Below are 24,497 nucleotides of genomic sequence, written 5' to 3'. Positions count from 1 at the left end.
TATTGTAAGATTTTGAACAGTTTTCTGCTAGATAAATTATCTAAAATAGTAAGGTATTTTCTGAATTAATGTGAGAACTTGCAAGTGTTCTGAATTTGTTGTCCTATATGTGATCCTAACTTGTATTCTTTGAGCAGAAGATTGGCAGTCAGGAACTTAAATTGTTATCTAGTATTATATTTTACCCCCATAGTCACTGCTGAATTTTACTTTCCCTAATCACAGGAATCATTTTACAGCAGTGGGATGGTCTTTATCTACATTTGATCAGAGCAAGTTACTTCATTGTTTATAAATCTATGTCAAAATTTTATTAAAATAACTTTCAACTTCTTCTTGGTTCATGAATGATTTAAATATTGCTCAAAGTAACTCACTGTTTGAACAGAGAATTGTGTCACCCCAGTGATATGTTTTTGCTCTATGACTAGATGAACTCCAAGCAAAAAAATTCTATTTTATGTAGCAAATATTTCTGAAATTAACATTTCTGTAAATATTTTCCACATGAAAGTGAATAAATGTTTTCAAGTAGATGAAAGCTTTATCCAAGGTAATGCTTGAGAAAAGTTTTTAGTACTTGCTAAAATCTAGACTTTAGCTGCTGTCAGATGAGAGCATTTTGTGCAATTTTTGATAAATTCCCTGTAATCTAATTCAGATGTTTTTAAATTTTATTTTTTTGGGGTTGTCTTTCCTTTGCAATGAAATACAAGGATTGACATATCTTTCATGCTACACCAGACCTTTATTTTAATTAGTCTTGAGAATTTATTGTGAGATGTGCAAAATTTGAAGCATCAAGAAGATTATGAGAGAAAAAAAATTAAATATCAGTATCTCTGTGGACAAAGAAATGTCTCTCAGCAGACAACTATCTTTCCATATGCCTAAGTAGGAAAAAAATGAGGTTAGAAATGAAATGGGAGCAGTATCTGCATATTCATGCTTTACAGACAGGTAATGAACCCCTTGGTAAGAGTTGTTCTCTTCCTTAACCCTTTGGAAAAAGTTTAGACCACTTGTTTAAATTGACTTTTCTTCTGCTTCTAGATAAGTCAAATGCCACAGAAGTCAGAGTAAAAATATACTGACATTTATACCATTGAATTGAGTGATATTTTTTTTATTGAAAGAAAATTTTAGTAAGTTTCCACATAGATAAATATAAAATAAGTTAGAAGTTACAGTTGTCTGTTCTTTTTATTTTTAATTTGTACTTGTGCATCATTTCTTGCCCTCTGTCAAACTCGGACAAACTACTCTGCCTTTTTGCTTCAAGTATCATACAAAATCTAAATCACAGAAAGCCCAAAAAGAATGAAATTGGAAGTTTTAAAGGCAATATTTGAACCCATAGCTTTGCCTTTCTGGAGATGGAGTTTCTGTCTCCTAAGTTCACCACCCATAAGGAGGTAAAGAAGGTAAAGGCTGGTCTTGAACTAGATAGGTAATTTGGAAATGTTCTGCATCTAATGACTGCCACTATGGAATTTTGAATTAGAATGCAAAATTAAAGCCAGATTTTAGCAAATATTTTCATAGGTAGAACCCATAGATTTTGTTGACATATATCCTATTCATTACCTTTCTGCAAAAGAAGAAAATTTGCCTCATTGTTATAGCTGGTCAGAAAGTCCATAGAACTGCCATGGCAGCACATGGGGTGCAGAGATTCCTGCTAGCAGCAGAAGTGGGATGTTAACATCTGTCTCACAGGAATTTAATTAATATCTAGTTTGGTTTTCAAGTAAGGGATTACTTTAAAATATGCTCGTATATTTTACAACAGGAAAATAAACCCTCCTGATTTTTAACTGACAGTGGATAAATAAATAAATAAGGGAAGGGAAGGCCTAAGTACTTCACATTTCAGAATCCTTTGAAGCAAATCAGAATTGGTAGAAAACAGAATGCTGATGTCAGTTAATATTGTTTGTTAGAAAATGAGCTGCCAGACTCTCTTCAAAATCAACAGCTGCCTGCATCTAGAGCTTCAAGTAACAGTATTCATGCAGAGGTAGAAAATATCACATTTATCATACATACAGAGTTCTAAAAGATGTTATGACTACAGATGTTGAATTTCCGTTTCAATTTTAGAGAAAAGAATTTTTAAAATCTGGAAAAAAAGAGTATAGAAAATGTGCCCTGTCATTTCTCACGTTATTTATGGGTGAAAGGTGTTCAGTTTCCCTGAATAAAACCCTTCCTTTATAACCTGAGCTATCTTAAATTTCAATGTCTAATCTAAGAATATAAATTTTCCTTTCCTGTATTAAATACTGTTGAAAGTTATGCATCTAAAGGGCAATTCATATAATTTCATAAACAAGTGACAATTAAGTGAGATAAGCAGCTCTTTGATGACATGTTTTCTGTTCCATTCTCTAATTAGGACACCTAGGCTCCTAGACTAGAAAAATTAACAAATTTATACATAGAAAAAGTGAAGAGGGAGTAATAGAAATACCAGGTTGCTAAGCCTATATCTTTTGACTGAATCTTAATTTCCTCTTCCTCTGTAATCTCCTTTGTTTTCCTTTTATTGTTATGGAAATAAAATTTGGTTTGCAAAGGAAGTGTAGTTTATGAAAGTTAACAAAAAGAAGATGAATTATATATATATTCATTAAAAAACACCACCCAGACTGAGCTGAACAATGTCAGTCTACTTCTAGTGGAGCTATACACACGGATCTGTCTAAGTAATCTAATGTAGGACCTCTATCTTCTTTACATCACAGCCTGAAGCAAAATGAGAAAGATGAATAGTGTAAACCAACTGGTGCTTTAAGTCTCATAATAAGCTGTGTGTAATTTAAATCCTTGTTTCCTTCAGTAATTATAGCACTAAGGACAAAAATCAGAGCTTGGACTGAAATACATGTTACCAAGTTGGTAATCTGCCATCCTCACATTCTCCTGTAAAAAATAAAGTTGTGAGTCAACAGAAACAAGACATCATCCCAGAATAACTATCTGGAGATGGACCAACTATTATCTCATCAGGAGTTAATGCAACTAAATTTAAAATTAAAAGCCAGAAAAAACAACAGACGGAAGGAATGCAGTCAGCAGCAAAAAAAGCATTGCTGTTTAACTGTAATTTTGATCCTGAGCCTCTCCCCAGGGTCCTCTTCCATCTTGCACTGTATCAACCAGTTGGCTCACTGAGTGCTCTGCACACGATGAAGATAAGCTGCCCATGCTGCTGTGTGCACTTGGCACACAGTGGGGCACACGGCACGGCTGCTTGCAGAGCTTGGAGTTTGTCTAAGAACTTTGTACCTCCCCCCCACCCTTTTAAGTTTCCCTTGCCATGCCTTCAACACCCTTCATGCTGTTTAATTTCAAATAGAATACCTCCTGAATATAGAAAGCAGAGAGTAATTTTGTTTGAGCAGCTTTCTAAATTATTATGAAAGGAACAGTTAACACAATTATTTAGTCCTTGAAAATTTGATTCATTAACTGAAAGGAAAAATGAGATAGTATTTGTTCCATTGTTTTATAGGGAAAGATATTAAAGAAATGGTAATACCTTCTGTTAGACTACCTTATAAGTGAAGGAAAAACTGACTTTTGTACATACAGATCATTCTTTCCTCAAAGAAAAACAGAAAAACAAACACTTTTATCTTTTCAAAAATTGCAGCATTGCATGGTTGTTGGTAAAGGTAGGGAGATGAATTGGTTGGGGTATTTTTGTAGAAAAAATGAAGTTAAAATATAATCAGTGGTATATGGGTAGAGATATAGATGCATTAGGGATTTGGGGTATTTTTTGTTTTGTTTTGTGTGCGTTGCTTTGTCGTTCTGTTTTTTTTTTTTTTAAAGCAAACCTTCAGATTCAAATGAAACTCCTTTTAAACTTCTGAACAGTTTTGACAAAAAAATCTGAAGTTGTAATATATCTTTACTGATCTAGGGTTTGGAAAAACATGGCATGTCTTTTCCAATACAAAGGATTAAAGATCAGAAGAGAAGTGTCTGAAACTCATATAATTTAGGAGAATGCCCAGATTTGGACTGTGGAACCTGTGTGAAAACAAATAATCTCACAAAATTTCTTTCTCTTTTGAGCTAGGAAACTACAAGGACAGCATATGAAATTTTGTTTTTGACATCCATCTCATTCCCTGGCTTACTTCTTACTAACACTTGATTTGGAATGACACTTCCTTGTCCCACTTATTCATAATTTGTCATCTCTTACAGAAAACAAAGAAAAGAAAATGGTGATTATGTTGAGATAAGGAAAAAAAATGTATTCACCTATAACCCCAGAAAAGCTGCACTTACATGTAGATTTTATATCTCATTTCTCTTTATCAGAGGCATTCATAAAGAATGACTACTATGTGCTTTTGCAAGACCTTGGCAAGAAACACTGAAAGATGCAAGACACTAATAGGTAAAAGTCTATTGCCCACTGAGAAAAAGAGAGACTGACAAATGCGATATGAAGAATAAACCAAAATTTATTAAAAAGTTAAAAGATTATTAAAAAAAAAAAAAGATTATGCAGGAATTATGATGACATGGAGGATAAGTTGGTAGGAGAGGATTCAATCTACATTCTGAATCTGTACTACAGAAAGGGAGAACTAAAGCCCCCAGGGTGATTATCTTACATTCTGGCTCTTGGGTACTCTTCCTGCCCGTGCAATTAATCCATAGAGTAATCAGGGCTATGAGCAACTAAAGGTGAGGACAAAGACACTTTTAGAGTTAGTGGCAACATTTTCAAATGTCTGTCTAAAGTAAGTCAAGACTACAGACCTCAAAAAAATATAATCTGAATTTGCAGATGTGGGTGAGAGGATTAATAAAAGACTAGCCTCCCTATTAAAAAAATGAGTAATTGATTAAAAGACTTAATGATGCATTTTTTGTCACCTGCCTTTTTCAGAATTCAAGCTGTGTACATACTAAATTTGTAATGCAGAAACTGGAACGCAGAGACACACACATATATTTAATAATAAGGAATGTTAGATTTCTGCGATGTACAACCTGGCACAGCCAACTGAAACCCCATTAACAAAAATGTGCATTTAATTACCATAGTAAAAAGGATTGTCAAACTTCTTTCTACCCCACTACAAACCAAATCCAAAATTAAAACCATGCATGAATCTTAAGAGGAAATTGCCTGTTGTAGTCACTGTGTAGGATTAGCAAGGTTTTTGTGTCTTTGTTCTTTTTTTACAGGGATCACTTTAAATACTCAGTGTGCTCTAACGTGTGTTTCTATATATTTGGCACTGATCTCAGATTGGTAATGATGAATTTTCCTGGCAGAAAAATACTTGGTTCTATCAGATCATGGAAATAAGATTTTTTTTGGACTGAGGTTTGCATGGAATTGCACCAGTATGTGTGCACTAACCCCAACTTGAAAAAATGTTTCATTTCAACAATTTTAATGGAAACTGATTGTTTCTGTTGTTTTCAGAAGACTTTTCAAAAAATTACTGTTTTTGTTTTGCCTTGAAAGAGCTCAAGAGACATCACAATATTTTGCCAGAGAGAAAATCAAGAGGGGAAAAGTGCAAGTACTGATTTAGATTATATAACATTTAACAGGATTAAATAAAAATGGAAGTGATGCAGAGGGTTTTACCCTAGTCTCTTCCAGCAGTAAGACTTCTTGACTTCACATGGCAAAGCAATTCACATGAAAAAATAATTCTGAAGTCGCATAACCCAAAAAACCCCACAAAATGCAACTACAACCAAAAACACCCCCACAAAACCAACCAAACCAATAATCACCTGTGGAAATTTATATTTTGTAGCTGATATATTTTTTAACTTGTTGCATGCTGGAGATCTTGCTGTCTACCTTCAAATTTATAGAGGTATGCAGGTGTACTAGACTTTCATGACCTAGCTTGGTAGCTTTCTGTGAGAAGCTGCTAGAAGCTTGCCTTATGTCCAAAAGAGCCAATGCCAGCCAGATCCAAGACAGACCTGCTGCTGGGCACAGCCAAGCCAATTGGTGTCCATGGTAGCACCTCTGCATTTAAGAAGGCTAAAAATGCCCTGCACATCTTCAGTGGGAGAGGGGAGTGAATTGTAAGAGAGGGAGGCAGCTCTGCAGACACCCAGGTCAGTGAGGAGCAGGAGGAGCAGGTACTCCTTGTGCCAGGGCAAAGGTTCCTCTGCAGCCTCTGGTAGCACCACGGTAAGGCAGCTGTGTCCCTGCAACCAAGGAGGACCAGGGGGGAGCAGAGGCCACTTGCAGCACATGGAGAACGGCACGCTGGGTGGATGTGCCCAGAGGAGGCTGAGCCCCCATGGGAAGCCTGTGCTGGAGCAGGCTCCTGGCAGGACCATGGAGAGAGGAGCTCATGCTCCAACAGCTTTGCTGGCAGGGCTTGTGGCCCATGGGCAACACACACTGGAGCAGCCTGCTCCTGAAGAACCCTGGAGAAAGAACCTCTGCTGGAGAAGTGTGGAAAGAGCTGCAGCCCATGGGAATAACTGCAGCGTATTGGAATGGCTCATATTGAGAATTCCATGGACGGCTCTCTCTTCTGGGATGGACCTCCTGCTGGAGTAAGGGAAGAGTGTGAGGAGTCCACCCCCTGAAGATGAAGGAATGAAAAATATAACATGTGATGAACTGAATTTAACCTCCCCTCCCCACCCTTTTCTACCACTTGAGGGTGAGAAGGTTGAAAATCAGGAGTGAAGTTGAGCCTGAGAAGGAGACAGAAGTGGTGTGAGGGTGTTTTTAAGATTTGGGTTTACTTCTCATTATTCCAATTTGTTATGATTCTTAATAAATCAGATTGTTTTCCTGAAGTTGAGGCCATTTTGCCAGTGATGGTAAGTGGCTAGTTATCTCCATTTCTATCTCAATCTGTACCTATCTTGACCCTTCAACCTTTCCTTATATTTTCTTTCCCCTGTTCAGCAGTGAAGGGACTTGATAGAGTGGTTTTGTGGGGACCTGGTGTCCAGCCATGGTCAACCCACCACGCCAAGTTTGTTAAAAAATGTTGCATCAAATATGTAAATGTAACACCCAGTGCAGAAACAGGAAATATGGGTAGTAGGTTTTTCACTGTATCTAATATTACTCTGGATTTAGCAAAAAAGAAGTAGTAGCAGATAAAACAAAAAGTATGTTAATAACCTAAATAATTATTAAATTCCATATTTGCTGTTTGCAGATGAAAAATAGTTTACCTGCTGCTGTTTCTTCTGAGACATTTGTCATACTGCTTTCAATATGAAGAGCCTTTTCTTCTATTATGCAGAGTGTTGGCTAGACAAACTTTGTCTTCTCTGTTTTTAGAACAAGTCTTTACCTCCTGTACATTCAAAAGCTGTGAACCATATTCTGCATATCTTTTCAAACGGGTAGCCCTTCTAGCAGTACGAGCTATACCATTCTGTCAGGCTGCTCTAGGGGCTGAACCTGCTGTGAGGCTGAAGCAGAATACCAGTGGCAGGGGAAAACTGTGACCAGCAGCAAGTCTGGCTGCTGCCTAAATGAGGTCAATTCACACCCTTGGTACTTTTAGACAAAGCAAATCTCATTTAATGAGAAACTATGAGCTGAATTAACCAAAGACCAAGTAAATTTTATTTCTAAGAGTAATGATAATTACTGAATTTTTATATGGGCAAATAAAGGTACCTTGTATTAGTGGATAATACAATTTATTGTGTCTGTATGGGTTCTATGATTTTTTTTCACAGAAATAATATTAATAAGGTTAATTTTAGACAAATTTTCCACTAGTTTTTCTTGCTTGGCTAGATTTATGGTAAGGGCCCATCTGAGTGAAAAAGGTTATCCTTTTTAACAAGCAATAAAAATGTCTTGCATGGGTTTTAGGTTAGGAAAATAAAAACTGAATTATGACACTTCTGCAGAGTACTATGTTTGTGGCATAATTAACAAACCTGAAAATGCCTTCTTCACAATAGTAATAAGATGCACAAATTCCTAGCCAGGAGATTCTTGTAGCACTGCCTATTATTTTGAGCTTGACATGAGTCTGATTTTTTCTTAAATATTCTCTTCTGGATCCTGTAACACAGTGCATTTCACATTTATTTTTGCATTCTTTGGGAAATGCTAAAGCTAAAAACTAGGATTTGTGAAGGTTCAAAATACCAGAAATAAAAAAAAAAAGGCAAAGGCTACCATGAGTTAAAATTGTGGAGACTTTGTTCATTTCATGATTTTCTAAGGAATAATCCTTGCATTTCAGTCCTTTGTGCTGACAATGTTTTTATCTGCCAGAATAATTATTAGCACATACAATAATAAAAACTCACTTATTTCCCTCAGAAAGAAAGACATGTTATTCACCTTCCTTAAATATCAGAAAATTTTATTACATTATCAAAGAGAGTTACATCAGTTCTATTGCCTTATCTGAAATTACAGAAAATTATCTTACAATAAACAAATGAAGTAAAATCAGATGCCCACTAAAGCATTATTAATTTTATAAAGTGTTATTTAATTTGGATTTTTTTCCAGCTCTGTTTAATGAAGTTTACTGCTTGTGAATTAAGAGGTTGGGCAATTAGTCTACTGTTTAGTGTAACCTATCCATCTGCCCCAAATCATAAAAGTTCTTTATAATCTATTTCATTTCAGCAGATTTTTGTTTTCCCTCCTCTAAAGGCATGCTCTGAAGGCTACGTTTATGCTGCTTACTCACTCTACTGTCCTCCTTGTGTCTCTGGGGAAATAGGAGCACAAAGTGTGGGAGTAATTATGATCATCATAAGGTCTTAGCTGCTAGCTGAGTTACCACTTTGAGGCTATCAGGGCAGGTATCTGCTGAGTATCCTTTGCTCAGTAACAGAAGAGCCTCCCTCCCCTGCCCTAGCTCAAAGCATGGTACTGTCACTGTTGTATCTGACACTGCCACCCAGTTTCACCAGTCTGTCTCATGGCTGTGGTTCTTCAGGACATTATCCAAATTTTCTGCCCAGCAGAAAATAAAGGAATTGTTGTAGTGTGACAGAGAACTGGTCTCCCACGGGAGGTATCACAACTCCCAGAGCCTCATGGGTTAAACTGCAGTTACTGTGTGATGCTCCCATCAGTGGCTGCAGACACTGGCCCTGAGGATTTCTTTTTGCAAGAGATCCCTACTGAAATTATTCTCACCATGATGGCATTCAGCCTTGCAGGTGCAGCCGCTTCACAGGTGGAGCCATGAAGGCCATCCTCCCTAATGAGTTTGTGAACTCTAAAATAAGGACAAAATTTTCATCTTGAACATCACCATCAGTAGACCGTTTTGATTTTGCTGAATTTACATGGTGAATATTTGCTCCTTGAATAACTCTGCTCTTGAGTCTATAATCATGGATAAAATTGAGTAATGCCTCTAAGATCACCTTTGGAGAGCCAGAGTCACCCAAGGAGGCATCATCTGCTGACACCACCACCACAACACCAACAGGGAGGTTGGGGCAGCCTGCCTCAGGGGTCCTGAATAATAACTGGCACATTTTAAAATGCAGATATTCTGTCTGGCTTCAAATTTACTTCCTGCATATAAGCTAGAAAAATTGATAAGTAGTTGTTTAGGAAGTTTCATCTATGAATTGTTTAAGATAACCTTCAGGCTGTTGCAAATACAAAACTTCAAGTCATCAAAAATTTAAAAAAATGAATGATTTAGATTCCCAGTCCTAGTATACAAGAAACTCTATGGACAATTTGAAAAAAATTAATTATTTAAAATCTCGTAACAGGTAGATAAGTTTGAGATAACTTTCCTTGCTGAATTTTCAATACTCAGCTCAAAAAAGAAAAAACTTTTAGACGAGCCTATATCAAGTGACAGGATATAGAATTAACATTCCATATAAAATGGAATAAAACACACATAAAAAAAATAATATTTGAACGTAGAGGAAAAAAATCACATTATGGGTTTTTCAAAAGCCTGAAGTGTAGGTCTTTGAATGCCCTGAAATCAGTAGTGAAACATTCAGTGACTAGTACAGGAGCAGATCAAGTACAAAGCTGTTCACATTTTTAACTCCTACTTACAAGTAACTTTTATCTCTCTGAGAAACATACTCTAGTAATGAATATTCAGTTACTCCAGAATATTCTTAGCTTTCATTTGAAAAGTATATGAGTATATGACTACAAAATGTGTGCTGCATCCAACCTATTTTCCTGGTGCTTGATAGCACTAGTCTCTAATAGAACTGGTGGGAAAATTGATAATTGAACCCGTTCAAATAGCTGAGGTACTCTTTAATAGATTTCACTTCTGCTTGAAAAATGAAATTTTTAAATAAAATATTTTTAGCTTTAAAACCCTTCAAAATCTTTTAGGATTAAATATTGTTGAATTACACAGTGATTTTCTAGTGCAGAGAGGCAGGCAGAAATGCTTACATATCCTTTCCTGACAAAACTGTAATGACTTTTCAAGAGCAAAAAACCCATTTAAAGTAGCAATTATAAAAGAACTGCCAGAAAATACATAATCAAACCCTACAGATGAGTCTGTGCAGATCTGTACATTTTCAGCTGCATTGCCTGCAGCATGGAAAAGTGTCTACAGGATGCTTATTGACATAGCTGCGGGTCAGCTTTAGTAATAGTAATACCTTCCACAATGCAATTGTTCAAAATTTGTTAGTTAATTACATGATATGGACATGAGTCTAGATAGAGCCCTTGAGAATTTGGTTTTTATTATATTGAATGGCAATCTGAGATGTAACAGAGTAAAATAGGAGTCTGTGTAGTCTGGATATCATGTAAAGTGACTGGGAAGAACCACCAGAAGAATGAGGATGCTTTTCGGGGAAAAACATGAATGATGATAAATGATATCTTCTGCCTCCATGGAACAGAGATGATGTAAAAATATATTGCACATTCCATCCAAGATGCCTCTGTAATAAACTTGCATTATACCAAGTTAATTAATCATATGTGAGAATAATTTATCATATGAAATGCAGAAATAAATTAGCAGGAGTACAAACCATTATAGTTCCAGCTTATAACTGTGGAATATGGATCACAAAACCAATCATATCCCGGGCAGATAAAATTGAAACAATAAATAATAATCCCTTCAATGCCCTTCGGTCAGGAAATACAAAAGTCTCAGAGAATGTCAATAAACTAATTGAGTTTGAACAAAAACACAGGGTGAAATTTCAACAGAATCTGCCGTCAAAATTAGATGGGATCTAATTATATGGATTTAATGGGAAAACGAATCTGATTAACTACAGTGTAACAAATATTAAGCACCAAGTATCAACTATAATTGCCTTCTGAAACTATTTTTCTGATTGGGAAGTTAGAAAGAAAACAAGTAGAAATTTAATAAAGACAAAAAAAAGGCTGACAGAAATCAAAATAGAACAAAAGAATTATTGCATTGGTCTAGACTGACACTGCAATTATACCACTATCCTGTCCCTAAAGAATGTGTAGGTCAGTCCTTTGTTTTTCTCAGATCTAATGTTGGTGTGCAGAAGGCCAACAATACGCAGAAAATAAGGCCTTTATAAATCAATGAAAAGGTGCATAGGCAAAGCATTAGGACAAGCTAGCCATGCAGTTTGGTCAATACCTGACAAAGTAATCAGCCTTTACTTTTTGTCTCAGTCATACCTTTGTAGTAAATAATAAGGTCCACTAGAAAAACAATTTTAAGACCTGTGTACTTTCCCGTAAAGGATCTTTTCTAAAGATGGTGGCACACTAAAAAAGGTATAAACTCTTATAAGTCTGCTAGAACTATATAAAAAGCATAGATTTTATTTTATTATTAAATGTGACACAAAGAAATTCGAAAAATACCAAAACAGATATACACTTGGTTTTTGTAGGCTTAATTGACTTTATTAAGCATCCATATAAAATTTGCAATGGAATTAAATTAATTTACTCTGCTATTTTCACATATTTTTTAATCCATGAAAATTTGTTTCTATAAAATATTGAATATGAGAAGACTAAAAGCATCTATGTTCAACTGAAAAACCACATAAAATAACTTGATATTTAGTATCCAACTTTCATCTCAATAATGAACAAATTATTTTAGTAATGTACTCTCTTGTTACTATGCTGTGCTGATAAGGCAAGAAAATATTTAATTCATGTATTATTTTTACACAGGCAACATTTTAAAAGTAAAATTTTAAGAATAAAATCTGTTATTCATAGTAGTAGCTCTGGTTGTATCTTCCTAACTTTTCAGACTGAATTGCAAACACATGTTTTTATATATGAAATTACTTTTCAAGTCTTGTTCAAAAATTACATAGTGTTGTTTACCACTGAACGGTTGTTGTGTTTCGCTGATACATGAGGTTCTTCCTGTTTATCAATTTGCTAAGTGTTTTGAGAAAAAGGGTGTTGGATAAAAATATTATTGATATACTTAGTTTTAAAGGCCATGTAATGTAGCTTCCTAAAGTCACATATATTTGTGGTGAATAGCTATTAGGTCATCTGATTTAGTTCAGCCACAAGTAACTCAAATGAGTTTTGCATTATTTGTATAGGACCCTGTGGGAATATTTTCTGCAGGCATAAATTTCAATTATTGTAATTGTATCCTGATGCTAAATCTAAATTTTCCTTCACTCGATTTCACCTCACTCTCTCATGTTCTTGGGACTAACCAAGGCTGTTAATGTCCTTTTGTAAAATAAGAAACACTTAATTATCTTTTTCTTCTCTATTACGGAAAGACAAAGGTAAGACAGGATCCCTTCTCAGTAAGGACGAAAAATGAATAAAGAAAGGGATATAAGTAATGCACCAAAGACCTCTGCAAATGTTTTGAAAAGAGGTGATAATCTTCATGAAACACTAAGCAAACAGAGTGCAATTAGGCAATATTAAAAGGAAGGGTTAAGTTCTGTTTAGTCAGTGATAGCAACCTGAAGGGCAATATGCTTCTACTTAATTGTTCTTCATTTGCATATCACTGGTTGCTAGACCTTGATATATATTTCCAGAAGCCAGCTATGAAGACAGTAGTATATGAGGAATGAGAAGATATCCATATTTTTTCTATTCTCCAATCATTGTTTAACAAGGCTACTTGCAATAAAGCATCTTAGGTAAACAATCATGATTTTCTAGCAAAGTTGCTTAATTTGTTACTTAATTCAGTTAAGTAGTGCCTTTGAGGTCAGTGGTCATATTTTCAAAAAAGCTCAGGTCTCACAGGCATCAACATGAATTCTCTAGATTTTTCAAAGTACTCAGTGAGACATAATTTGCAATTATCTTCAGTGAAACTTGAAGCTTTTAATAATCATGCCTTAACCACAATTTTTAAAATCATGTTGTTTCTGCTGTTGCACTGGTGTTTTGGAGTATTTTCTGCTTCTTATTCTGTTTTGACTTAATATATATCTGCAACAACACAAAAAGTAGTTCTTGAAACATGAGATTTATTCCCCTTATCAAGTATGATATTAGTGTACTAAACAAAATCTAAGGCTTAATTGAGTAATTATTCTTTCTTCTTAACCTTATGCATTATTACTTTGTCTTTAGTTTTGGTTGGAGCGCTATGACTTGTATTCAATCCAAGGCTAAAACAGCTCTGTCTTGTTGACTGTGAGCCCTTTTAAACTTCAATGCACCTAATACCAACTACAATTGCAGTTTCCTATATATTCTTCTTTCCGTAACGCTCAGCATGTATTAAATAATTAACAGTCACCCATAGGAAACATCAAGAGCTGGCAAAGACAGAAGTCCATCTCAGGATGCACCTGATCCTAATTATGTCATTTTATATCAAATAAAGGAATTTGATAAGAATGGATCCAGGTCTTGGCATGGTTCATTTGTCTCACATGATTGTGTGCACAATACTTCTTTTTAAAAATCAGTTGTGGCAAATTATAATTTAGGGAAGAGAGGCAATGCCTTTTAGATTTAAAGAAATAAACCACCTGATTGATAAACTTCAGTGTCTGCTCTCTGTGAACTTTGTGCTGATCTGTCAATTTTATATTCTGCAGGCTTTCCTTTAAGCCAAGTAATTTTAGGTAATAAAGCAACAAAAGATTAAACAACCCTGATCAAGTTTGGGTAGGGAAAGGGCTTGAATTCACATCGTTCAGAGTCGGTTCACTGTGATGTAACTGTACTGAAACAAAGTACAGCAACTTCATGACTTAAATGTCACCAAGTGGTTAAAAGAAATGACATTGAAATCAAAGTGCTCAAGGGCCTCACAGACAAAAGTGGGATTTATCATCTACCAAACCCCCTCTGCAGCACAGAGGTCAAAACAGGGGTTTGCTGGGAAACATGCCTACCAAAACATGGAAACTGTGTTTACACATCTAAATTTTGCAGAATTGTGTTTGGCCAGGAGAGATTCTCCAAGTAACAATAATTGGGTGGGGTGGAGGGGCAGGGGGAAAGCAGGGGGAGAGGGAAGGGGGCAGCAGTTCAGTGTAGCTTGTCAGAATTCTCTGCTTAATTATTTTCAGTTTCAAAATGAGAAAAAATAAATATCCTAGCCCCTTTTATAACACTGTGACACAGTATTTATCAAAGCGTACTGCAGCACATGTGAGTTAGATTCCCAGTTTACAACCTGGACACTGAAAAATCCTTTTACTTGAGTCTAAACCTTGATCTATGCCTGTACTATAAGCTATGTCCAGTTTGCTTATTTACAAATAGATGCCATATTATTTCAGCTGAGACATCAAAGATGGTAAAAAAAATGAAGAAAGCCACACAATTCTCTTGGCTACTTTTTGTAAAAGAACCTAGGATGCTATATGGCTTTCTAAACATGGATGAACATTTAACGGATATGTTATTGTAGACAGTATCTTCAAGGGAATGAAAATATTCCATTCTTTGGTATTATATGCTAATATAATATTATCATGTAAACTAGTTAAATCTTGTAAACTAGTTAATTAACATTATCGTATTTTTTTTAAATCTGAGGAACCTGAGAAAATGATAAGCAGATTATAGGCTCAGGTAAAAAAATCCAGCAAAAACAGACTTCAAATTGCAGAGAATGTGTATATTGTGCCTACATTCCTAATATTAGATGGGGAACAGGTTCAATCACCATGAAAGTTACATTTTTCCCATCATTACCAGATTCTCCCTAGTTTGCTGAACATGAATCCAAACAAGGCCTCAAAATCAGAAAGTGCACATGAGAAGCAAAAGACATCAGACAAATTTAATCTTCTGTGTATTTATTTGACCTTGGTAACTTAAATTTCAAGGCAAAACTAATATGCCTTGACTGGATATAGCTATGGATGTATAAAGGGTTAACTTAGAAATGTAGGAAATTGTGTCAATTCTTCATTCTGATGCTAAGTAATACAGCGGGATAGAATCAATAAATAACAATATATTATAATGCATTTTCATAGTGAAATAATTAATTTTTATTCCAGCAGAGACAATTACATTTTTGGCAAGACATTCAAGAATCTGCAGAAGAATATATGAAAAGGATAAGCAGTCAAGGCAGTGACACTTTATTATTTTCCACCCTCACCTAACTTACTGCATCTGCATGCAAGTTCTGCCTGCATCTTTTGGCATTGCTCAAATCCCAGGATATTGTGTGTAGTGACTTTAAACAGATACCCTCTAGTGGTTACATTTTCAGTACAAAATGGATATAATTTGCTCCTCAGAATGGAGTATTTGCTTAAGGACTAAAAAGATGAAAAGAACATTCTCCCTTTTAGTTTGCCCCTGTATCAGTAAAGGGAAATAACTTTGGGATCCTTTGCTCTCTGACAAGTTAATTTCCTTTCTTCTTTAATCAATTCAAGTGTAACACTAGGTGGCTTCACGGTCTCCTGTCCCTGCTTTGGACATATATAAAAAAAATTAATCTCATGAAATAGAAATTTTCCCACTTTGAGCCTTGTGTAAAGTGAGAAGGTGAGTGGGCAGGACAGGTCTCACTGTGGTTTGGTGGCAGAAGTCTCCTGCACGTCCCACAGGGGAAGTCAAGGTCCAGCATTTGGGATCTTACAGCAAGTGCATAACACTTGTATGTTTGACTGACTGGTTTGGAGGTAGATAAGCCTGTTACTGGAATGCAGATATACAGGGCCCGTGTGAATTTACTTCCTGATGAAACCACATGATTAATTTCAGATAAGCCACATGAATTACCTTCTTGCAATCACTGCTGGTATTCCTCACGCTGAAAACCATGGCTAAGATTCAGAAGTGTGGCTTTAGAAATGAAACATTCCCAGTTTCATTATATACTCTCAGGTACTCACTTACTATCAAGTTCCTTAATATATAAAGTTTTCAACTCTGTCGTATAATGTTGAGCTACATTTCTTACTTTTTGGTTTGTTTGTTTTTTTTTTTCTTTAATATAAAAAGACCTTTCTTTTAAAACATGATTATTCCAAATTTATGAAAAAAAAATATTCCTTGAAAAAGTTAATGTTTTTATATCAGTCTTTTAAATATGATTGCTTTAACAATTTTGAAATAAAAACTCTGACTGGGTAGATCAGTGTTATTACTGCATGAGAAACATATCCACTCATTCTATTGCTGAGATGAGTCTGGAAAAAACCTATATAAAAATTTAATTAATTGCATACGTTAAAGGTCAGCATTAATAAAAATCAACATATGCATTATTAAGCCTTTAGAGAAAACAGTAATACTTTCAGATGTTGTTAAAATCAAATCAAATAAAAGTAACAAATATCATATTTTATCAGAAAGACCATTCTTGTCCCTCACAACAGAAGAAAAACCTTCAGAACTTAATGTGGCTAACTTGCAATTTGACTTATGAAGTGATAAAGAAAAGTTCCTTCATAAATTTCAGTCATTGTTGTTGCTCGCCATGCTTCATGAAAATAATACTTTTTTTTTGGGGGGGGGGGGGGGGGGGGGGGGCTTTTATGAGGTTTCTCTTATTCCCAGAAAGAGTTATGAGTTTTGGGAAAATTTTCAGTTCTTTCCACTGATCTTTTTTCCCACCTGTCATCATGGAAGTGTTGATAGAAGACATTAATATGACAATAGTATGGGAAATGGCAGGAATGGGGCATTGTCAGTGCCTGTGTGTTAAGAAATTCAGAATTGCTGATTATTACCTTTATTAAAATCAACCCTCTTTTACTACTGCCTTGAAAATTTCAGGTCTACTTGCCGAGTTTTTGTCATTTCTTTTAACGGAAATAAGCTGTTAGCTGTACATGTATGATTTCACTTATTGTTGATTCACAGTAAGAGTCTCATACACTTAGTCTGTGATTAGTCTTACATGTCAAAATATGAGGTCTTTAGGTACAGAAAGATTTCCAAAGAAACATAATCCTCAAACACGTTGGCCCTGATTCTTGTTTACACAAAGACCCCCTTACAGATTCTGGCAGCACAAAGGAACGCTAAAGTTTATTTCAATTAATTTTTTTGCCCACTCTAAGAGTTTTTTATGCTGCCAGAACTGTGTAAAACAAAATCAGGTCCGCTACATCTGAGGGGAGCTTTTCTTTCAACTGTTGCACTGTATATATGAAAAGCCATTTCTTTGTAATTTCTACAATGCCAACAACACAAATTTAGAGGGAAAAAGGAAATTAATTTGTGGATTTAAACAGGGAAGAAAAGTTAGGAATATTCTATTTTAAAAATAATAAAATATAAGATAATTTTATGAAAAGCAATCAATTGAAAATTCCTTCCCTGATTTTTCCTTTGTTATTCTGAGAAGCTGAGATAGGGCATGCTAAATATCAGAAATGTTTGGTTTGGACCACATTTCAAAAAAGATTGACTAAAAAGATGGCTTGCAGAAAATCAAACCTGTGACCCTCTTAACCATAGAGCAATCATAGCTGTTTTGCAAAGATAAAATAAAAACCAGAAAGAATCATGTTAAATGGTTCTTTGCTTATCTTGAAGAAAATGTGTTATAGAGGCAAAATTTTAAGAGCTCTTTTAGATTGACTGTGAAAAGACATGCTTGAAACTATGTTGAAGGGACACATCCATGCGAATTATTTTAAAACTACTACCCCTGGCCTTAAGACTTAATTGCAGACAAAACATGACATTTCTGTTTGATTACAGCCCATTTCCTGGGCAAGTTGAATGCAGCCTAAAGTCAATCATTTATATTGTCTCCTTGAATGTCCTTTCTCTACCTGCAGTTCTGGCCTTGGCCTTGCTCCATTTAAAATTTGTTTTTCCTTACATTTGTGCCAAGATTCCAACAGATTCCAGCCTTTCCCTGTGCAGCAAAACCCTCATATTTTCGCTCTCAGTGGAATATGAAAGCATAGAAAGCAGAAGACACATTTAAAAAGATAATTTTTTTCTGTATTAATTTGTCACTAATATATTATGTTCCAAGTCCATATTGACCTGAAATTTCCCTGTTATTGTTTGAAGTGTATAGAAACTGAAAATCTTCTATACTCCTTGGCAGCATTTTTATACTTTGGGATTACTTCAGTGAGCTCCACAAGCACTGGCAGTAAAACAGGGGATCCTGTTGGTAACCGTGGCTGGTGCACCTGTTGGAAAGGATTCAAAACCCCTACTCTGCCCTTTCTCTCTTTTTATCTGCTCTTCCTGTCTTAGCTTTTGCTTTCCCCTGATCCCTCATTACCCCTAAGAACCTGTACATAGCTAAAAGGTAGTCTTCTCTAGTAAAAATTGTTTTGGGACAGCAAGTTCCTCATGAACCTTAGTCAAGGTTGAACAAAAATCAAAGTTTTCTCCAGTCCCTGGACTGGACAACACATTTTCCTGGATTCAGGTACAATAAGAGAGAGTATCTGGGCTTTTTAACCTGTTGGTGATTTGTGTTCATTTCTTTCATCCAATCAAGATACAGTAGAACTTAAATTCGTGAACATATTGTCCTTCTTGGATTTTCTTGTGATATTGTTAGAGGTCTCACAACACTGAGTGAAAAATAGGTCCTGCCTATTATCATGAAAAGAACATGGAAACTTTGCCTCTTCATATAAATTATTTTATCTTCACAGACACGCAGAGAAAAAAATGCTGAAATATCTTGGAGGAAAGCCAAATGGCAATGTGAGGTGGAACAAAATGATTATTAGTTAGACAAAGAGCAAAATATTCAGGTATAGTTTATAAAAATTAGGTAGCTTTATATGTACATGTAAATAAAGTACCTAAAATATAGAATCTTCCTCTATGAGATTTTACTAAGCTTTGTTTAGTATAAATCTACTTTTTTTCCTGTCTCCCTTTGATTACTTGTACAACATATGCCTTTACTCAGCTTGACATCTATATATTTCTCTAGTTTGTTGGACTTAATTTCATTTTAATTTGATAATAACTTAAAAAATGTATAACATATAATTCACAATGAATGAATTGTTCTCAGATCCTGTTAAAAGTTCACAAGCCATATCCACCATTGTAATTCTCCCATTATCTGACAGAACTGTTCTTTAACATTCACACAAGAAAACAGAAGTAACCAACAGACCCACCAGAGGGATGCTCAGATGACTAAGTATTTCTTCTATTTCAGTGATATAATAGATGCCACAACTGATACAGAATGAGATAGGGAAGTCTGAATGTATCAGCAGAGTGAGAATCAGAGCATTGAAGACTGAATGCAAACATAAAGCAGCCTCCTGTACTTCATAATTACTTATCATTAGTCATTTTGTAGGCAGATACTAAAAATACAGCTAAAAGAAATATTGTACTGTATCCATTGCACAACCTTGGTGCTGCAAGCAAAAAAACATACCAAATCCACACAAAGTCTGGTATAAAAGTGGTATAACAGTTTTAACTTTCTTAACACAATAGGTGAACTCGGCCAAAATCATATCATAGCTTTGTCAAGTTACCTTGCTGCAGTATGTTTGTTCTGACACTAAACCTGAATCAGAATCACTTTCAAGAAACAGTTAATCTTCCTTGAAAATATGCATAGGAGATAGTATAGCAAAATCTCCTCCTTGCTATTAGAGGACAATAGAGACTAGATGAAATTACTTTATGAAATTACACAAGGCTTGACTTGTAAAGGTAAAATAATAAGGATTTTATCTGAATTAAACTGAACTGGATAGAGAGACCATATAGCAGTTTAGGCCCTAAGTCCTTCACTGTTTTTGCAACTACATCTGGCTAGCTCTTTTCATGCCAGTCTTGCACACGCAGGGAGCAGTTCCAGAAGGGAGGGCCTGGGAATTCAGACAGGCAGGAGATGGATGATGAGAGCTCTTCTGCATGTAGGATCAAGGTTGCTAATCTGGCTTTCTGTCCAAAATGCTGAAACTCTGATGGATTCAGAGTCCTTTCGGCATGCTTTTGGAGATGTGAATGCTCATTAGCTCCTACTACAAATGCACCATTTTAGTGAGGCAAAGATCTTCTGTGATGTTAAGCAGAACCAGAAATCAGATACCTTATGACAATGTTTATATATTTTCTACAAGGCTTGTTTCCCCTTGTAAAGTGTACATCTCATATGCCTTGATGTGTGACATCACAGACCTCCATAAACATCTTTCTTTTACTACAGTCCAGGTGTAGTCATTCACCTGAGTCAATATATCCAACACAATTAATTGAAATAAATCTATAAATCTTGAACAGCTGCAGCTTTTGGATAAAAAACTGCTTTATGAACACAGATCTATTGTCACCCCCCGCACAGTCACATTTTCACCTGCACATATAAACACACAGACACTCATCGTATATGACTCTGTAGCCATTTTCAATAGCATTCATTCCACTTTAAACCACCTGTCAAAACAGCCATTTAATTAGGTTAAGCTGTCTGGCTTTGTGAAAAGGTTTTACTGTACTCTGTTGTCTTTGCCATAAAATTAATAGTTTGACCAACTTCAGAGGGGACAAGTTTTTGCACTTGTGAAAGTCAAATTAAAGCCACCTTTGCCAAACAGAATAATAATAATATTAAAAATAAAATCTTGATGTCTGAAACTTTGAAAGCAGCACTTCATTTATAATCTTTTCCTAGTGCCAAAGTACAAATTATGTAACAAAATAGAACTGCAGCTGCAAAGAAACCAAGACTGTAACCTGGAGTACATGTTAACTTTGCAATTCTTGGGGCAGTTGCAAGACAATGAAGATATCAAAGGACTTGTACTTTACTCTGCACAAAATATTTGCTGTCCAGTTCACTGAGGAAGAGGGAGTCTCTTCATTATACTGTCATCTCTCTTATACCTATGTAAGTCTCTTTCCTGTGACTATCAATGTAACTGTGCTTGTCTTGTGCATCACAAACTCCCAGAGCTCCTAACTTAGCTAAGAGTTGAAAACAGTCTGGTGATACTGATCTATCAGAATAATCTTTTTTGTCAAGGGACAACACTCAAAGTGGATGTCTAAGCAAAAAGCAGCATTGTAAGGCATTGTTGGACATCTTGGTAGTTGCTAAGGAACATAGCCTCCTGCTGGCAGAGGCTGATTTCAGAGGGAGTAAAAATGTCCAAATTCCCATCATTGCTTCTACCTTGATTTGCCTGGTTTTTTGGTTTTTTTTTCAGGTTTGTGAGGTTCTAAAATATAATTCAAGAGAATCTTCCAATTTTTATGGTAATTAATACTGGTGTCACTTCCTAATACAAGTGATAGTACCATCCTGAAGGTCTATTTAGTATGCAGGACACGTTCTTTAAATTTATAAAAAGATTAATATGATCCCTGAGGCTCATAGTTGTGATAGGATATGATAGTTCTGGAGGATATGATCAGTTTGGCATGTGGAGGTTTTAAAATTTTATTTTAGTTTTGAACTAACTGGTTACTTGTATGTATTGACTACTAAGATTTTGGAAAATTTATTTATTTGTATTGTAACTGCAGGGTATGAAGTTTATTTTTATTGGAATGACAGTACCTTCAGTGCAATAAAAATCAAATAAAGGAAATTAGAAAAAATATTAAACAATTTTAATTAATAATTAACAGTTCATATGCTGCTAATTATTTGTGGTTGGGTTTTTTTCTCCCTTTTCATTGGGAAAAAATCTTATTTTAACTGTTGCTTTAGTTTGCCTCCTCACAGAAGAGTGGGCCACGTGGGATAAGATGAAATGACTAGGTTTTATCAATGGCATTTCAAAAATACACTGCTCTCAAGTACTCGTCTGCACACAGACTCTCCTAAGGTGCACCTACCCTACGGTTACAGCAAAATATAATTCAGATGAGATTTCAAAAATGCCTAAAAAGCTTAATATATGAAAGCTTGAAGTGTAACTTCTATTTCAATGTAAGTATTGCCCATCTTCTATACAGCTGTGAAATAGGCTACTTCTGTTCATACTTCTTTTTCTCTTGATACACTCTCACAGACTCACATTATAAGCTAGATTGGAAGGGACCCACAAGCACAATCCAGTCTAACTCCCAGCCCTCCACAGCACCATCCCCAAAAAGTCACAACAGATGCCAAGAGCATTGCCCAAATCCTTCTAGAAAGCTGTCAGCCTGGTGCTGTGACCAGTTCCCTCACCAAGGCTCTTTTTTTTTGTTTTGTTTTGTTTATTTTTTTGTTTGTTTTTGGTTTTTTGTTTTTTTTTTAATAAGCCAGCCTCAATCAGCAGTTTGCAGTCTACCTTCCAAAGTCAGCAGAAACTGGTTTTGAACAAGCCAGCAAGCCAAGTACTTTTTTTTTTATTTTAAAACTTAACAGGCAACATTTTTTGTTTCTTCTAGCTTTTCATCCTCGCTTCCTTCTCTTTATTTTTTTCCCTCCTCTTGCCGTTGTCTGTAAATCTGTATGAGATGAGTGAAGTGGGACTTTGTTTTTCAGGCTCATATTACACTTCCATGTGTGGTTTTCTTAAAGTCTGTTTCTCTCTCCAGTGTTGCTATAGCTGAGCAGAAGCTGTGGTTTACCAAGAATGTTCCCTGGAATGTGTAACCGGTGGCAGCTACAGTTTCCATAAACCTAGTTCTTTTTCTGATAACCAGAAAATGTATGCAAATAATTATAAATTTTTATGCATAATTCTACTTATCCAATACCAATTTTCTGGATTCAAGTGGAACTTTTCTGCACTTAGTAGATCTCATGGCTTTGAGACCTTTCCTTGCTTGCTTTATTTATTTTACAAGGGCTGAACCATTTCTGCTTTGCAAAATGTTTATTGTAGACTGCTACAGAGAGGTTTTTCTGTTTCTAAGACTTTAACATTATGCAGTTTGACACAATACCTAATAAGTACTTTCAGGAAAAAAAATTACACCGCCCTCCCTTGCCCCTTCACTCTCCTGAGCATATACTGCTGCAGTTTCCCTTTTTGCCAGGTCTGTTGATCATACAGCAAGGCACAATGGCTTGATAAGCTGATTTGACACAAAAAGAAATACCAAAAATGTTCTGGTACTTCTATGGAGCAACATGCCCTCAATATCCTTAGTTCCTGTAAGTCTTTTTTAACTTTCACAAAAATCCGCATAGCTTTTGTGTCAAAGAGATTTCCTCTAGTTTTCCTGCAGATTTTCCTGCAGCATCATTTCCTGACAGCACAATGAAGGTGTCAGCTGTGGTTCTGCTGGTCCTGACTTTTCAGCATGATGTATACTGAAAATACTGGCTGCAGTGGAGATGTCCTACAGCTGGCCACCTTTTCTGCCTTGTCCTTTATTATCACTGTATGCAACACCCAAGATTTCAGTCCAAGATGCTCAAATTGTTAAAATATATTTGCAAATATCCTGGATTCACAGCGAGTTTTTGACTCCCATTCTTAGGTCATATATCTCTTTATTTACTGTCAAAGTCAGAAAAACCCAACTAAATTTCTATTTCCTTGCTACTCTTTTGGCACACCCTGGTTTCAGTGGAAGTGTTGTATTTCTAACATTGTCGTACATAAGAGGTTTAATAAGTCCTTTTTCCATTTAGATATATGTTGTCTTTTGGTTAGATTACCCTCAGAAACTGAGCGCAGTGGTGGAAAAAATAAATAAGGCATGGATTTGTTAGGATGCTTTTCTAATATACTCTGTTCTCAGCAACTCAACTCATCGTAAAAAAAGAATGTCCGAGAAGTCATGTCCTGGGGCATTTACTGTTCTGGGTTCTGATGGGGTCAATGCAATACTTACCTAACAGTGCATGAATCTAAGTTAGCAGTTAGATTTAATATAGCTGCATTTATGAGAGCAGGCAATTTAGCCTGTGCCTGAGCTACAGACTGAAGCTCATTTTCTTTGCATTCCATCTTTGCTTGTCCAAACAATCAGCCCAGTGGTTCATAACTTCTTCTGTTCTGTAAAAATTCTATGCTGGGTGGTATGATAATATCTTATTCTCATGATTTTCTTATACCCTGTGCAGCTGTGACACTACTGCTGCTAAAGTTTTAATTCTGTACTAGATCATGGTGTGATTGTTAATGCTTGTTGTTCATAAAAAGCGTAATGGATAGGAACAGAAATTGCATAGAGTTAAAAGGGGTTAATTGGACAA

The sequence above is a fragment of the Cinclus cinclus genome, chromosome 6 (assembly GCF_963662255.1).
Source record: "Cinclus cinclus chromosome 6, bCinCin1.1, whole genome shotgun sequence".
Taxonomy (NCBI): domain Eukaryota; kingdom Metazoa; phylum Chordata; class Aves; order Passeriformes; family Cinclidae; genus Cinclus; species Cinclus cinclus.
Note: the sequence above shows the minus strand (reverse complement) of the source record.